The 18,452-nt window shown below is 33.4% G+C and overlaps 1 pseudogene; it reads right to left on the bottom strand.

The window, feature by feature from the left end:
- The window catches only part of LOC117181201, an 86,533-nt pseudogene extending 69,514 nt beyond the window's left edge, over nucleotides 1–17,019 (bottom strand).
- Between the last annotated feature and the right edge of the window lie 1,433 nt (nucleotides 17,020–18,452).

Raw genomic sequence — 18,452 nt, 5'->3', positions numbered from 1 at the left:
AGGGAGCTCTTCTTAATATTTTGACACCAAAATCATGTCGATACACCTTACCGACTGCGAGTAAAGCCACCCACGCTTTAACTTGACAGACTGTATAAGCTAATTTATAAACGTGCAGCTACAATCGTACGAAATTTTATTTATATGCATATCATTATGATTACGTATTATAACTAGACTAAGAATATTTCATCCGTAAAGTATTCTAAATCGTATTCCTAAGTTATAGACTTGTGTGGCTGATCTAGCTATGCTGGAACGGCTGTTATAGCAATGCAGAACCCTGTAGCATTAAATGTTTCGCTATCAATAAAAAGTCTTTCATAAGAAATCTTAAAGAAAAACATATAAAATTGAAGGAAATATAGATTATCATACAATTTTTTATATTAAAGTAATTTGGGGTTATATTTTCGCGGCCCCTTGAATCCTTTAAAATCATGAATTTAAAGTATGTTTTAAGGTGAAATTTATATTATTCTTGTAGCACGGACACATTATCCGTCAATATTCACTGCAACAAATTTTTAAGGGTTATTAATCCCTAATTTGTCAATTAACCCATGTAGCACAGAACATGTGACCAAGCGCACGAGCATCGCTCCTAAATCACACATATTTTAACAAAAAAATTTTAACATAAAAGTTTGCACATCTGAAAAAGTTTTATGCAAAATACGTCATGCTCTTTTGCGATATCCTGCATCTTTTACGAGAAAAATGCAAAAATTAAACTTTTTAAACATGTTTGGAAGAATAAATATGGTGGGGTTCTTCAAAAAATATTTTTTACATGTTTTCAAAATTGAAAGAAAAAAATTTTTTTTAATTTTTGGAAACCCCCACTTTTTTATTTTTACCTATGTTTTTGTTACAATTTCTACTTATAGGGAATGCATTGTATTACTTTCATGCAGACTGAAACCATTTTTGAGGCCAAGAGAACATTTTTTTCTGAACATATAATTTTTGAATTTTTCTCGTACACTGAAAAAAATCATTCTTAGCACCACGTAAATTTATTTACTTGAATTCTATTTCTTAGCATCAAGAACATATTCTTTAACAGAAGTAATTTTTATTTAAACCAGGCATATATCTTTTGTTGAACTAAAAAAAATGAATTATTTGGCTGTAGCTTCTTGATTGAAATACATATTTCATACATTCAAGAATATGATTTTCTTAATTTAGAAGGTTCAGATTCGTTGAAATGTGATTTGTCATTCAAAGAAATATATATTTGATTCAAAGTGTTCGATTGTTTGAACTGATTCGGGATACATTTGTTTCAATAATTTTTCTATACTTGAATCAAGAATTTAGGTTTATTTAAATCAAAGAAATAATCATTTAATTCAAAATAATATTAATTAAATTACAGTAAATAATTTTTTCGTCACAAAGGGTTCATGCATGCATAGCAATGGAGCATTCATTTATATAAACAAGGTATTTTGTTTATGTAAATTCTTATTTCTTCGGTGGAAGAAAATATTTAATTTAATTACTAGAATTAAATTATTCGTAAGAAATAAACATTTATTCTAAAGAAGTAACTATTTTTTTAATCAAAAATTTAATAATTTGGCGTAATTTGTTTCAATTGAATACTTCTTTAGATTAAAGAAATATATTGTTAAATTAAATATCTATGTTTTTGATTTGAAAAAATATTTCTTTGGCATTTATGGTGAGGTTTATATACGGTTTTGCGCCTTAAAAATTCCATGTTACGTTAGCGTCGTGGTCAAGGCTGTGGACTTTACACACGATGGACCCAAGTTCAATTCCTGCTGGGGATGGATTTTTCATTGGATTTTTCTGTTTCAGGTTCATCAAGATTTTAAGTTATGTGATTTGTGTTTAAATTAAATATGTATATTAATAACAATGGCAATTATAATTTACGCTAAAAGAAATCCAGTTGCTTATTCAGGAAAATATGTACTACAATTGAAGTACAAACTACTTTATTGCACTCGCGCATGGTCTAAGCGAAAGAAATATTTTTTAGAATCAGAGATACATTTTGTGCTTCAAATATTCAAAAATTTGCTTTGGGAAATTAGTTTTTGAGCCTATAAAATATTTGCTTGACCTTAAAATATATTTCTTTCCTTTAATTCATATTTCCCTATCTCAAAGAAATATTCAGTCCAATTCATGGCACATTCATTTGAACAATGTGTCATTCATTTGGTGGAAAATACAAGAAATATTTTCATAGAACAAAAGCTTTTATGCCGCATGAAAGTCACAAAATGTCTTTCTTATGAAATTATAAATTTAACAAAAAATTGGGAAAAAATATAAGTGAGAATTTTTTTAGAAAATCTAATGTTCATATTTTATTGAACAATGAACAATAAACAATAAACTATTATCAAAATAAGAGAAAAAAAGTATAAGTATCTCAATTAAGTTTAATTTTCTAGTGGTTTAAAGAAAACATTTTTTTTTATAAACTACGAGCTTCAAATAAGCATAACTTCATATAAATGGTTTTTTCAAATCGGAAAAACACGTATCGTCTATAGTGGCACCAATTCTATGTGAAACAGGTCGGACGGATCTACTTCAGGCAGGCCTCTCTCCGCTGTTCGAGAAAAAGGAATCAGCAATTTGTATAAAAAAGGTATAAGAGATCAAATTACATTGAAAATAATCTAAAATTAAAACTCTGATATACTATTTCGCATAAATATTAAACACTTCAATTGTTTGGACTTGAATGCTTTATTTTTATCAGTTATTCAAAAATAACTTGTGGTTCTACTCAGCAGCACTAACCCCGAAGGAGTATAAACTTCCACTGAGGGGTAGAGATTTCCTACAGTGGTGGAAGCGTGGCTCGAGAATATCTTAAACAATACTCAATTAAATCATTGTCATTTTACAAATTTTTGATAAACTTTCAATTTTTTTAAACATTAGTAGGCAAAGTTTATTCATTATTTAGTTTTTATTAACATTGTAAAATATGGAGATTGAAATAAGAGAAATGTTTAAATGACTCCAAATTGATCTGAAAATATAAAAATAATTAAAATTAATATTATAAGTAGAAAAATTATGTATGGGTTCGAGCACATGGCTGGCCTGATGATAAGTTAGATAAACTTGTATTGGATTTCTAAAACACTGTTTAGGGAAAATTTATTCATCAATCTTTTTCTACGATATATTTGTTGTAATCGACAAAATTAATCAGGATACGTTCTTGCATCACTTATAATTGTCAATTCGAAAAATTTTTTGTATCCGTTTTATTTATGCTGGCATACAGCGAAGGGATATTTTAGAAGCATTCTTTTTTATACTTCTAAAAATTCAAAGATACTTACAAAATGGTGCTCTCATATGGAATACTAGGAAACCTGTTGATAGTCAATATAAATTTAATCGTGCGAATTATGGATTTGTGCACGTTCTGTTCTATTTCACTTTCTTGACTTATTTTTCCTAATTTTTCGTGCATTTTTACTTAATTTATTTATACAATATATTTTCCAATTTTCGGGCCCCCCCTCCCTCAAAAACAGATCTGGCGGCCGTCCGACCTGTCCCCCAGGAATTGGCGCCCCTGATCATCTAATTTCTTATAAAAAAACACATATTTCTTGCCTGAAAGATTCTACAAATTTGAAGTGTAGAACCTGCCTGATATAAAACAATGTTAAATTAACCAAATTTTGCATGTAATAAAAAATAAGCCTTTACAATGTTCAAAACATTTTTAAATTTAAAGTATGTTTCTGCTTTAATACAAAATTACTCTAACTTGAATTACAAGTTACTTCTAATAAATTAATGTTAAACGAATAAATCAAATATACTTACCCCATTCTTTTACAAAATGAATTTCTGTTATTTTAACTATTTTTCAATCTGACTTTATTATAAAAGTTTTTTCACATTTGTATTCGCTGAAGTGCAAATAATGGAGAGTTAAAAATAATTTATTTTTTATTTGGGATAAAAAGATAGAATAACCAGATTATTCAATTTGCCGTTTGAACGCTTTTCAGTAAGTGAAGTTTTACTGTATTTTATCTGTATAAGCTGGCATAAAATCACAAACTACTTACATTTTAATATTTGAACTGAGAATCAGGCTTTTTGCTCCTTTTGCACTGATCACTGCACGCACTAACTTATTAGAAACTAACTTCGCGCAGCCTTACTAAATTATGGTAATTACAGACAGGCTATTAGGTATTTAAAATCAGACCACCTGTTGTAGCTTAGTCAGTTTAATATGATTAATCAAACTATAGTTTGAATTATTAAAAATAAACACAAGACTTTACAATGAATTATGATTTATACCAAAAATATGACTTCGAAACAGATGTGTGATTTAGAATAAAACGAGTTTTATTTACAATACTCAATAGTTAATCAAACTAAAACCATAAATTAGTTAAATCACTAGTAAAACAGTTAATGATGTACATCTGATAATAATCTTCGATGAATTACAATTAAAAACCAAATATCACTCTGTGTGCAAAATTTTAATAAACATTTGCAAACAATAGTCCTGCTTAATGTTAGAAGCCTGAAAATTCAAGATAGTTTTAGGCCAATATACAAAATAACTTTATGTGTTTCTTTCAGTAAAAAAATTAATAGAAAAATCATTGCACTCCCTCATCGAGATCCTTACAAAAAAAATGTTTACGAAAATATTAGCATAATTTTTTATGAAAAATTTAATGGAGTTATTTAATTTTATAGAAAAAATCCCAGATACATTTTTTACACAATCTACTTTTCCTTTTAATATTTGAGACCTTTACTGTACCTCTAGAATCACTGGGTTATATCTTGAAGGTTAGAAGTAACTTGTAGATATTTTCCATGCGAATTCATTAGTATGGTACCCTATACTTTGATTTTATGTGTATTTAGTACTTTTATAATTACCTTTAAGTAATTGTAGTAAGAACCAATATTTTAAAACATTTATAAGATACCAATAAATTCTTATATCAAATATCCACAACATTAAGTGCACTAAAAAATTTAATTATTAGCAGATAAAGAAAATTATCTAATAAAATTATCTACCAATTTTTTCTATAAAATTGCCGCACGCCATTAAATTTACTTAACCTTTAGCCTCAACGAGGGAGTAAAAGATTTTATTCGACTGGATTACATTCTCTAACGATTTTCTTTTTTTTCAAAAAGAAACAAGCATATCCACAAGGCCATTTCACTTTATAGATCACTCTATTATATAAATATATTTAATAGGATTACATATTTTTTTAATCGAACCTAACAGTAGCAATGCGGAAAAAAATAAAACAGGGACAATTTTTATGAAATAGACTTACTGGGATTAAAGAAAAAGTCTAAAATAAATCAGAATTTTCAACTGTAAGACTTTGAAATTTGAATTCTTTCAGGTTCAATAATAATTGTTTTTTAAAAGCAATAATGTTGGAAGTTTCGTAATTCAAATCGTTCTAAATTCAATAAATTTCAAAATCAAACATTAAAAATTGTTGTTTTAAAATATAAATCGGTATTTGCAACGAAAGTATTTTAATATATTGATTACTATCATTTTATAACGATCAAAATCGAATAATTTTACATTTTTTTATTGTTGAAAATTTTAAATTAGGAGGGCATTAAATTAAAAAAATGTGAATTTAAACTTTATTGTATAACTTAAATCAAAATTCTTTATATAATTAAATAATCTTAAGATGAAGAGTAAGATTTAAATGTTTAAAATTCGAAAAATGAAAGCTTTAATTGTTAAATAAATTAATGGAAATCTTAAAAAACTGAATAATGTAACAATTATAGATGAGAAAATTTCAATCAATCAATCTTGTGCAATTTCAAAATTTAAGGCGTTTAATACTGGAATTCTTATAAATTCACTGATTAAAGATGGAATATAATAAGATTGAAATTTCAAGCATTTGACTCAAATTAAATTAAAATTAAGACCATGTGATCGTAACCTCAAACAATCTTTTCACTTTTTTCAAATCTAACTTATGTTCACGCGAAACGTAATGTCAAGTTGAAAATTTAGAAAATTATATGAGAAGCACTAAGAAACGTTTGCTTGGTCCTAAATGTTTCAATTATAAAACAAGTTACTTTTTGTAACAATTCTTTTGTTGCTTTTTTCATAACTGTAAACAATTTAGGACCAGATTCGAAATAATTAAACAATTTTCAGTATGAATAATTTTTCTGTTTGAAGACCTTGAAATAAACACTGCTCAACAATTGCAGTACTTGCAATATAAGTTCATTCTTTTCAAGTATTTAAAATTACAAGTACAGCACTCTTATAGATTCAATTGAAGCTAAAAGGAAAAATTATGTAGAACAGAAACCAAATTGAGAGGTCTGAATTCTTTTTTTTAACAGAAATACTAACAGAACTGGTCTGTAAATTACAACTGTACATAAATAGTAGTTCAAAATTGCAAACTGAGCAAAGAAAAAATGATAAAAAAAACGTGAATTTGAATATCTAAATCTTATAGATAAAAGAGAGGGAAAGTTTCTGAGAATTATGGCTTCTACCTCCATTCTAAAGAAGACTAATTTCTACGCTAGTATGATGAGGCTCTTTCCTAATACGATCGAATACGGATCTCAAACAACTTAATGGCTAATTGTATGAATTGCGTGAGTCAACAATGATTGCCGCTCAAGAATGTTGCACATTATTTACCAGGGAATCAGTTCGATGCGATGAATCACATCGTGTTCGCGATCGACCTCGTCAATATCAAAAGAGAGAAAACAAAAATTTCTCGAAAGCAGACGGAATAAAAATGAGTAACTTACCCAACGGCGAGAAGCCAAGGAGCTTTTGCCCCGTGTGTCGACGGGAAAGAACGGATATGGGTTTACTAGCCTCATTCGCTGAGGAACTTCGCATCCTCTGGCGAGGTGCTACTTCGTCCCTATTTGCGTTTAGGTTGGTCATTGCGTTCAAAATGGCAGCATGCATATTGTGAGCAATATGGTTGTCTTCAGCCTCCATCCAAAATTCTCCACCGCCCGTTACAGCCGACCTTCCCATCTCCATGTAGAAGATTCGTTCCACGAACCCACATCGTCTTATCGAAACCAGCTGAGAAGCGATGAAAATGGTGAAAAATTAATTATCAAGATTAATTCAGATTATAATACCTGTGACGAGAAGATAATTTCGAATGTCGGTGCAGACTGATTGAAAGTGGTTACATATAATTTCCAGATGCGAATGATTCAGCAATAAGAGCTACTACTTCAGGATGAGTCAAAAGGAAAAAATTGAAATTACAAAGGCCTGAAAATGAATATTTTAATTCTAAGTACCTTTCACCTGTGTGAAATTTTTAACAGGTTGGTTAATATGCCGTGATTCCGCGAGGAAAAGTAAGTTGTCAAAATGAGTAATTCTTAGAGCTTTGCAAAATATCCTAAAATTGATTAATCCTGTTGAAACTTTCTCGCACTCAAGATTTACCTAACAAAATTGAGAAGACTTCAGAAATAAATTCACTGTCTGGCTATTTTATTTGCTAAAATCTTCCAATTTTTTCAAAGTAAATTTTGAGTGCAATAAAGTTTCTACATTTCCTAAAACATTTTTAGGATAGTTTACAAGACTTTTAATAATGATTTCAGTTATCTGATGATTATAAAAATGAGATTTTGTCCAGAAAACTGAAAATTTTGAAATCTAATAAGATTTTTTAAAATTAGGCTTTTTATGTAGATTGCGAAAAACTTAAAATTGGCGAATGTTGCAAAACTATGAGAATTTCGAATTTGTTATTATTGATTTAATTAAGGGCCCGGCCAATTTAATGGCTGAAATCATATTTTTTGTAGCTAATTTTTGAGTGCGATGAAGTTTCTATATGCTCAAAAAAATTGTATAATAGTTTTACAAGCTTTTAATAATCAGTTTATTTTTTAAGATTTATAAAAAAGAGATTTTGTAATATGAAAACTGGAAATATGGATATCTTTCCATATTTTTAAGAATTAGGTATATTGTATAGATTACAAAAAAAGGTTTACACTAGCGATTTTTGCAAAAATTTAATCATGAATTTTCAACATTTTCTTGTCCCGTGGATCATTCGGATTTTGATCGATCTATTTCAAATTTTACACAACTAATAAGGAACCAAAAATGAAACTTTTCTCTGTTACGCTGTTTTTTATTTCTAATTTTCGTTTGACCCACCCTAATAATCAAGCTTGAAATTCCCTGAAATGAAATTAATTTAAATTAAGTTAAAAACTAAGAGTAAGTTTTCTCTACAAATTCTATTCTAGGAATTGGCTTTTTCATGTTTTTAATTGTACAATTTTTAATTATGCTATTAAGCCATTTGTTATTAGGAAAGTCAACTACTCATTTCTAATTTTTTATACATTTAATTTTAAGGCTGAGCAAGAGAAAGAAATTGATTATAAATTAAAAATAAATTATTTAGTCAAGATTGTATAAGAAACAGAACTTACAGGAAATTCGATAAGTTCCGATTTGTGTTTTGCACCAAGTTTGACAAAAGTTACGGCTGCATCGGTAAGACACAATCTATAAGGTCCGTGGATGTTTATACGCTCACCGAGTCCCTTTTTCTGCATAGCTACTTGCCATACGTGCTCTGCAAAATAAAATAAAAAATGTAGAATTTAAATATACAACTGTTGTATTAAGTCTTGGCGATCATGGTGAAAGAATCTTTTTCTACTATGAGATATGAATGTATATGTGGCGTCCAACGTTGCGGATGAAAATCCAAGAGAGTCTACGATACAAGGGTCATTAGAATTTCTGAGTGCAATACTGATCATTACCTACTGTCTCCAAAATAAACTTAGGTCAGTGATAGAAAAGAAAAAGAACCAAAAAAAAACGAAATAAGCAAGAATCAAGATTGAGAATTTACAGAAACCAGAAGTGCGAATAGATTTTCAGACTAAGATAAACGAACGCATAGATATGGCAACTTGGGAGATGCTTATAAGCCACAAGGATATAGAGGGCGCATGTATTATGTTCCGAGATATAATTGTTAGAAGTTTGATCGAAATGTGTGGTACTGCGGTTTTAGGAAGAATGTCTACAAAACTACTTTGAAGGAAGCAAGAAACTGCTTTATAAAAACCCGAAAGAAAGTAATAGTAAAGAGTTTGTCAACATAAGAAATGGGGAAGGGCACCACAACTGCAATTAAAAACACATTGCGTTAGAAACCTCAATTTAAAAATCTGGGTCAATGAGTTTAGGGATATAATTAACAACTTAAAAAACGTTAAGGCTGCTGGTGTGGACAGGATTAACGCTGAAATGCATAAATACTGTGGCGAGCACATACCTCAAAGGGCCCATCCATATACCACGTGGACACTTTAGGGGGGGGGGGGATGGCAAAATTCCACGCTTGTCCACGAGAGGGACCGGGGTGGTCGAGCTAGAATCCACGTGGACACACATTTCCCTAAATCTGTGAAAAAATATACTCAAATGAGACAAGGTATACTCTAGGTATACTCCAATTTTTATATTGTGCTCACGCACAATATAATTTTTGTTTTTTTCACGACTTTTTCTTTCAAATTCAAATCATGTTTAAGCTCACGTTCCTAAGCTAATTCGAATTTTTTCAGCCAATTCATCGCTCCTTTTAGACTTTTTATAGTCCGGGAGCTCGCGACAATTCTATGGACGTCATTTTAGTACTCACTAAAATTTCAGATTCTTTTGTTTTCATAGTCAACAGTTCGAAATTCGTTGACTGGCTAACAGCTGTTGGTGTATTTTGCAACAATTTATCGTTAAACTCGTCAAAAATTCGAGTGAAAAAACGTCATTTTAGTACACTTCAAACCCATTGAGGATGATTGTTTTGGTGCAAACAACTAACAAAGAATTTGACTGGCAACTCGTGAGTGGTGCTAAAGTTAACTGGGAAACTGCCAAACATGTAAAAAATTTGAGTGAAAAAACGTCATTGTAGTACTTTTCAAACCCATTGAGGATGATTGTTTTAGTGCAAAAAACTAACAAAGAATTTGACTATTAGCTTCTGAGTGGTGCCAAAGTTAAGTGGGAAACTTTCAAACATGTCGAAAATTCGATGGAAAAACATCATTTTAGTACTCTTCAAACTCATCGAGGATGATTGTTTTGGTGCAAACAACTAACAAAGAATTTGACTGGCAGCTCCTGAGTAGTGCCAAAGTTGACTGACATTTTAATCAGCAATCGGATGAAAGTTTTGTCCTTTTCATTAACTAAAATTTTAATCTATAGGATACTTCTATAAAAATAATATGTATATAAAAAAAGAAACTACGAAAATCTTACTTTTTATGTAAATTCACAACTCACAACAATGGGTTTCAAGAGTACTAAAATTACGTTTCTTGACTTGAATTTTTGGCATGTTTGACAGCCTTCCAGTCAACTTTGTCACCACTCAGGAGCTACCAGTCAAACTTCTTGGTTGGTAGTTGTTTGCACCTAACAAATCATCCCCAATGGGTTTCAAGAGTACTAAAATTATGTTTTTTCACTCGAATTTTTGACATGTTTTAGTGAATACTCAAATGACGTCCATGGAACTGTCGCGACCTCCCGGACATTTTGAAGACTAATAATATCTATATTTTCATAAAATACGTCCACGTGGACAAAGTACGGGAGGGGGTGGGGTTCAAATTCCACGGCTGTCCACGAGGGGGGGGGGTCAAAAAGTGGTGAAAAATTGTCCACGTGGTATATGGATGGCCCCGAAGCTCTACAAATTTATAAATTTATATATTAAGATGAGAGTAGTCATAAGCAATTGTAAAAAAGCGATAATATTACCAATATTCAAAAGAAAGGGAGATAAAGGCAACTGCTGTAATTACCAAGGTACACCAGAGCTGCGTTTTAGTTCCAGTTTTGGGAATTGCCTGCAAAATAGTCTTCAAGCTAAAGCGGGGCAATCAAAACGTAAACAGTGAGGGCCGGCTGAATCATTTCTGATTGGCATATATATCTGCGACTTGCGCGGAAGAAAGAAGCTTACTCTGAGAAGTGAGATTTTTGAGGGCGATTGGTCGAAGTTGACCCAATAGACACGACTTTCAGGAGAGAGGGAAGACACGCGAAATCTTCCCTCTCCATTTACCACTGCAATCTGACGCATATAGCAGCGTCGTAAACACGGCTCACAAACGGCGTATAAATGAGACGCGGAGATGTAGTGGTGAGTGGTGGGAGGTGTTTGACAGGATCTCGAGCTCTCGATCGAAAACCCGATTTCTCGGATACCTAATAACTCAATTATTAGCAATCATAACGCTCAGAAAATGTTTTCATTTAATAGAGCAACTCAAAAATTTTCGAAAGGGGTAAAAACCTCGGTTTCGATTTTTTTTTAGAATAAGCCGCCTTTGTTCGACTCACGTCACATCTATATATACATATAATGTCGCAAACGCTCTCAACCTACCTCCCTGAGTAACTATGTGAACTATCAGTTCTAGGAGGAAATAAACCGCGATAAACTAAAAAGCGGCTTAACTGTATCAGCTTATTAAGTACCTTTAGTCAAATACAGTAGAAGTCCGATAACTTGCCGTCCGATACGTGTACACTCCCCTTAAAACGTCATCACACGTACGGCATGCACACTAATTGTGGTTCTCCCACTACGTGTGCTATTTTGCTAATGATTTGCGCCCATGATTTACGCATGCGCGCACCTAATATCGTGCTACTAGAGGTGACATCCGATAAATCCGCAATTCCTGGAATATTCCGCCCCTACAGCCCCGAAGTTGGAAAGTTATCGGACTTGTACTGTATACTCAAAAATACTTATTCTTAGTGTTATGAAAATAACAGCAACGGATTATAATGGTCGGGTCCTTTGAGCAGACAGTCGTTAAAGCATACTCTATTTTTTGCTGCAACATCCCATATTACACGCATCTTTGTAGGTTTGTTTGGATTGCGTACATACAAAGTGTGGATACCGCGTTCCAGGACAGTTGATTTTTTCATCTTCCTCAGTTAGTACACATACGTACTTCTTATCCTGGTATTTCTTAATGTTCGGTTGTTACCCCTCTTTAAAGCCTAGCTTAAGTTCCATTTTCCTTTCCAAAGAAAAAACCCTATTTTCTGCGAGACTTTTATTTTTCGGCAGCATGTCGCCATCCATCTTTCACAGAAGTTCTGCTTTCCAACGATCACGAATAGTCCATCATAGTTGTCTGAGGGCTGCAAAAGGTTCGTTCTTTGTGCCCATATTGGCCACGGCTCATTTTCGGGATGTCCACATCCTTCAAAGCTTCCCAGCCAGCTATTTTTACATACAGGTTCTGCTCTAGTAGATAAAATTCAGAGTATGTCTTGATGTTTCCCAATTTGTAATTCTGCTCTGCTCCCTGGATCCAAAAATCTACACGTTGTGACGAAGCCTCGTCGAGAATCGCTTTGTTTATCCACTGCGACTGTAAAGCATCGAATTCACCCTTTAATCCCAGTTTCATTGACATGCGTGTCCTAATAAAGGTGATTGTGTATCCCGAATTTAAGCAAGTATAGGTATCCACCTCACCGTCTGGTCCCTAATGAGTTACTGGAACAATAGAAAAAACATACCTTCTCTGGAGTTTTCTTACCACATTTGTAATGTCTAGGTCTGCTGATTTAGCTTCTGTTGAATGATCATTCTTACAGTTCAGCTGCTTCGAGGTGGAAGGAATTCTTGCTTCGAAAAGCAATAAAATTTATTGTTTTTTCTGGCATCCGCGTTTACCACACTTCTCATTCCTTCATTTTCTGACAGTTTGCTTAGCTGTCAGACCTCCGAAACACACCTTATTCTTTATAGCCCACTTCCACTGGTCATTGACATGCAGATTCTTAAATTCCTCACCCTTGCCTATTATGTGATCTTCATCGCAGTGGCCACGGATTTTCTTCTCGCCATCAGCTATGTTCAGGAGAGTCCTATCCTTGCCGTGCTTTATCTCTAAAAACGGGTTATAAAACGCGCTCGCCACACCAGCCTGTCTCTCCAAACATGCATCAACCAGTTTGACAGTAGACGTAAATGGATTTAAAGTGTATTGGGCTAAATAAACTTGATCACTCAGCAAAGAACTCATCAGATAATCCAGTCTGTACAATGACTATCATAGCTACAATATTGGTCATGGTATTAGCATATTTTGTTATACTACTCGGCCGATCTTCCTTTATTCGAGAATACTCTATAGTCTGTAGGATAATGTCCTGAATAATATATTCATGACCACCAAATCGGTTGTGTAAAATTTTAATTGCCTCGTATACCTGGGTTCTTATAAGCAATGCCTTAACTGCTTCCCAAACCTCCCTTTTAAGACTCTTTTGAAGAGGCCCCATTTTCTCGACTGATAAGAAATCACAAGACTCAGTTGCTTTCCGGTATGTGCTGATAAACATTGTCCACTCCGAAATGTCTCCGCTGAAGGCTGGCAAATCCTGTCCCATCGCTAGTCCAGCGATATGTTTCCTTATACCCGAGTTACCCTGTTCGTCTTCCTAGCCCACTTATTGACCTGGCCAACGAGATAAAGATAATTTGTGCGAAATGACCTTACGAAGTACTTTTATCTCCGATCAATCCCCCCAGTCCCTCTCCATAGATCTAATCCAAGACTCTACCTTTGTCACTGCTGATCGTTCGTTGCTTCCAGAGCTTGATGGCTCAGCCTCCTCTTCAAACATTCTGTACTCACTCTAGAGTTGAGACAATTCTTTTTAAGTTTGTAAGTGTACAAGCTTCTGTCAATGCGCAAGCCTTTTTATTTCAGCCTCTTCTTCTAAAGAAACCATTTTTTAGGCTTGGTGGAGTTCGAAGTCTAGACACTTTTAGATCTCTCAGAACCTGTACCCGAGTACTTTGTTGTCGCAGACCCGGTGTCCAAACATTTTTTTCTTGATGAGCGCATGTCCAAATTCCCAATTCTCGACGATCTTCGCGGACAAGTAGCTCTGAGTGAAACGGGCGCTAAAGCATTTACCATTGCTTGTGAGAAGTTAGTTTCCTGCGCTGCGGCTATTGAAGAGCGGATTTTCGAATGGAGGCTCTATCCTCCCACTTTTCTCTTGTTTACTCTCTTCTTCACAGTTCTTGTAATTGCAACATTGCGGTCCTGTTACTTACCAAAAAATTTCCGTTGACTCACCTGTGAGGTGCTTCCTACCAACGCTCCTTCCGGGAGTTCCAGTGGCCCCATGTTCTCAACCCCTCTCTGACCAAACCCAGATGTATCTATGTTTGCAGTTCACTGCATCTGTCGAAGCTATGACGAAGTCGGTAGGCTTACCTTTTAATGTACTATCCGTTCCAACAATGTTAGCAGCACTAACAACTACACTTTAAAACGCACTTTTTGCTTCTGATCTTACGATGCACAGTTTTCCTTACACTAGCACTGTCTTTCTACCACCTTATTGTTGTCCCTTGTTTTAAAGTATAAGCCTATTTTAAAAATTAGGTCGCTAAAATCACTTTGATTCACTTCCACATCCATCGTGATCGTATCCGTCTCGAAGGTCCAATATTAAAATTTAAAAGTCATTGGATATTTGTCTCGATTTTAGGCGTTCGATCGATGCGCTTGTCGAATGTGAACTAACCCGTAACTCATGTCAGTTCCCAACAAGGCAAAAGACATTCTGGACTACCAAAGATATTTTGTAGTCAAGATAATTAGGACAAAACTATAGGTCAGTCCAACCAACAAAGGCAAACCATGTGATTAGTCCATTCGGTGAAGACAAGACTATATACGAGTATCAGTCCAACCCACAAATGCAAGACTGATTCATTGACAGAACTGACTTCCCCCTTTAATATTTCGAACAGTTTTTACATTGCCAGGACAACGCCATGATTTCGCCGATTATTACCAGGACAGGGTCACTTTGTTGCCCTTATTAGCTGAACAAGTTTTACCAGTGTTTCTAGTATGGTCAGTGATTGTGTTGTTCCCAGTTTATTGAAAAATCTACAGCTCACCTTCAGGTTTCAAGTGGGACATTAGATTCGCTTCTGGTCATATTTTTCACGTTCAGCCCCACCTATCTCAAAAACTTTTGATTTTTTGAACTAGTACCCATTAGGATTCTTTGATCAGGAGGCTTTGAACTATATTATACTGCAATTTCAGCCAATCTAACCGAGGCCAGATTTTAATTAAATTGTGCGGTGTCCTTTCTGTCCTCGATAAACTGCGTTGCATTTTTTATTATTAAATTTAACTATAGATTGTCATAGTCAGTTAATGTCTGGTAGTATATTAATCTTAATATATCAACTTTATGCAACAGATTCAACAGATATAACAGGTAACTTTAGTACTTCTTTGTGTACTACATGCGAAAATGAAACTGGAATTGGTTGAACATAATAACAATTTCTTTTAGTTTAAAAAGATACTTATGTAATATTTCAAATTTTAAAGACTATCAGTACAATAACTTTGTCGTCATCATATTATATTTTTATAATGAACGCTTTAATATAAATATAATTCAAGCTGCAAAGCTGGCTAAACATTAAAACTTTTTAGTTTGTACTTTCAGAATTTCACAATATTGTTGTTTGATTTTTTCATTAAATACCACCAATCCTAGAATAATAGATACATCAAATAAAGATAGCAAAGAGTCCAATTCTAAAAAACATTCTCCTTAAAAATGATTTTGAAACATTAGACTTTCAAGCTGTACATTTCTTGTTACTTCTAATCAAAAAAAAAATGAAGGGGTTCTATTCTAATTTTTGGAAGTATTCCTAATTGAAAGTTAAAAGCTTTTTGGAACCAAGACACAATCTCAAAATTGAGTTTAATTGCCTTATTTTTCTCCATAAACACTAGATTACATATTTTATAGCTAATTAAGGTCTACTCCTGTTTGAACTCAAATCTGTATTTAGCGTAAAAAATTCCTGATTTCAATAGTTTTTGTGTAAAACGTTTCGTCTGTATTCTAACCCGAACACGGACAAAAAAGTTTCCACAAAAACTGTTGATTTTAGCCAATTTTCACTCCGAATACAGATTTGATTCAAAACAGAAATAGGCCCTAATTATCAAAAAAGATTTAATTCTGGTATTTATGGAGTAAAACGAAGTAATTCAATTTTGAAGTTGGGTCCTGATTTTAACGCCCTTAAGTAGAAAGCTTTCAAATTAGGAACAAAACGAATTTAATGGAAATTTAATTTGATAGAGAAATATATTGTTATCAATGATATGGTATCCATGAAACAGTTCACTTTAACATTTAAATTGGAAACTGTTCACGTGGTCATGATTTGAGTAGTTGAAAAAGTCACAAACCGTGAGCGCTTTTGCGTATTATGTTGCGGCCATGCTAGGATAGGTGTAAATGACTAGAATTCTCAGGAGTGCGGACAACTTTTCGGAGAAAATATTCTAAACGTAAAAGTAAAAAACTTTCAAAATTGTAATTTTTGATCACTGAAATGTTGATTTTCAGACAGTTCTTCACTCACTTCCAATACTTTGGATAACCAGGAGTTTAAAATTAAATATGAAAAATTTCGAGACAAAGAAATTACCAAATGTAGGACGTGGTTGTTCACCATCAGGTTGACCTCCATTTTGCAGCAACAACATTGCATTAAGCCAATCTGCCATCTCCTTTTCATTGTCGAGGACTATGCAGAAACGCTCGTCCTTGGTATAAAGGGCAATAACATGTTTCTGCTTGGTATCACTGCGTTTGTTAATATTAAAACAGCTGCGCAGAGAAATACTGCGTTTCGGTGGCTGACTGTTCTCAAACTTTTTTTTGTTGTCGTAATACTCTAAGCATGCAGGGCATCCAGTATCTTCGCCGCGAAGAACAAAGAACTTCTTCTTGAGAGTCTTGAGCTTCCTGAGATGTCCAGAGAGCACGATGGGTCCTCCTAACGGAGATACCAGGCTCCCCCTCGAGAACATCGCCGTCGCGGTTAAGAAAAACGTTTTTGCAAACACCCCACGACACTAATTCGCATACGGTGGAAAGCACCATTTACACGGCACTTCTCCGAAGAGGCGCTTTACATTCGTCCATCTACGGAAACTCGACCCACGGCGGAGTCGAATATTGTCAAGGGTGAGCGGTAACGAAAACGTACTGAAATGTATCTAAAAGTCTGGGGCTGCGTTCACTAAACCCTGAAATAAACAAATTATTTTGTTAGTTTTTCAAGTATTTTCAAGCTTTTCAGGACCTACTCACAAACTTCAGATTAAGGCTATTTTTTATTTTATTTTTTGTATTAAAAAATATAAAAAACAACTGTTGCTAAAATCTATACCTTTATTTTTTTAAGTTTTAACATTCAACCATATTTGATTCCTAATCGAACAAACTGGCATACAAAATTGAACAGTTATCTATCATGAATTAGATGGAACAACGAAATTTTCACCCCAGAACGATCCACATAGCTGACTCATCCTTTAACCGTCCACCGGGGTTGTTCGCTACCCCAAACTTGCACCGTGGCACAATGCTTTTTATTTGTAGTATAACAATTTTATTGAAGGAATTTTTTCTTTTTTAATATAGAAAACAATGGTAATAATAATATTCTGTTAATTTTTCGATAACTGTTAAATAATTAGTTAAACATGAAAAAGAATAAAAACTCCGCAAAATTGACGTTTTTTAATCAAAAATAACGTAGTTTCTCAACAATATGACCGATTTAAAAAGAAAAAACGGATTTCAACAGATGAATTTGCATTTTCTTTAAAAAAACATAATTATTTGAACATAAGAAGTATAGGAAATTAGAGGAATCGGACAAATGGCAAAAATATTTTAACATATTAGTAAAATTGATTATTAAAATTCATATATTTTTTTTTTCTAATGTGTCCCCTAAGGGTTTACATTTTTCTTAACACCTTCTCTATTCCTTTACACACCCTCCACACACTTACTTGGTGGTGGAGCAACAGCCTTAAGTACTTAGAGAAAACCTTTTTCTCTAGAGGTACCGGTCCCACGACTCTCCGGAGATGAACAACTCCCTTGCTAGGCTAGTTGTTCACCGCATGGGCCACCGAGACTCTTCCAGAGTGCGAGGCGGGAATCGAACCCACAAGCCGAAGGAGTGGGTCCAAAGCCTACGCTTTAGCCCCCACGACCATCGTCCCACTTAAAATTCATATTTATTATGAATATTCCAAAATGTTTATTATTACTCAAAAATGAGAAAATAATACTTAAAACATGGCTATTCATTCTACAGCGGAGCTATTAGAGAACAGGGCCGTCCTGTGCTCTAATTGCTCCGCTGTAGAATGAATAGCCATATTTTAAGTATTATTTCCTCGTTTTTGAGTATTAATAAACATTTTGGATTATTTATAATAAATCT

The sequence above is a fragment of the Belonocnema kinseyi genome, chromosome 10 (assembly GCF_010883055.1).
Source record: "Belonocnema kinseyi isolate 2016_QV_RU_SX_M_011 chromosome 10, B_treatae_v1, whole genome shotgun sequence".
NCBI classification, from domain to species: domain Eukaryota; kingdom Metazoa; phylum Arthropoda; class Insecta; order Hymenoptera; family Cynipidae; genus Belonocnema; species Belonocnema kinseyi.
Note: the sequence above shows the minus strand (reverse complement) of the source record. Positions and strands in the feature narration are given on the sequence as shown.